This window comes from Neopelma chrysocephalum, unplaced genomic scaffold (assembly GCF_003984885.1).
Source record: "Neopelma chrysocephalum unplaced genomic scaffold, ASM398488v2 Primary Assembly neopelma1_95320, whole genome shotgun sequence".
Lineage (NCBI taxonomy): Eukaryota > Metazoa > Chordata > Aves > Passeriformes > Pipridae > Neopelma > Neopelma chrysocephalum.
The window spans coordinates 3,188-3,593 of record NW_020923999.1 but is presented as its reverse complement, the minus strand read 5'-3'; positions in this window follow the sequence as shown (position 1 = coordinate 3,593).

Here is a 406-nt window from a genome sequence, read left to right as displayed (position 1 = left end):
CCCCCTGACTCCTGTTTTCCCTGCCCACCCCAGAAATCCCCGGCGAAGAAGCTGAGCCACGCCATCAGCAGGTCCCTGGGCTGCGTCCCCAGCAGGGAACCCCCCCGGCCCCTGTTCCCTGAGCAGCCAGAGAAGCCCCTGGACCTCGCCCACATCGTGTGAGTACCCACCTGGATCCCTGTTTCCGTGTGCTGGGTGAGCCAGGGGCTGTGCCTGGGTTGGGATTGGGATGGGGCGGCAAACAGGAGCCTGGGATTGGAATGGTGACTGTGCAGAGCTGGGGCAGGAGTGTTTCTCTGGAACATTGCTTGGAGTAGTTTTATTAAGAGTATCCTGTTCCCAGAAGGGCTGCAGGAGGTGTTGGTGTGTGGCCTGGCCGTGTCCTGCCTGCAGCTCTTGGCACTTC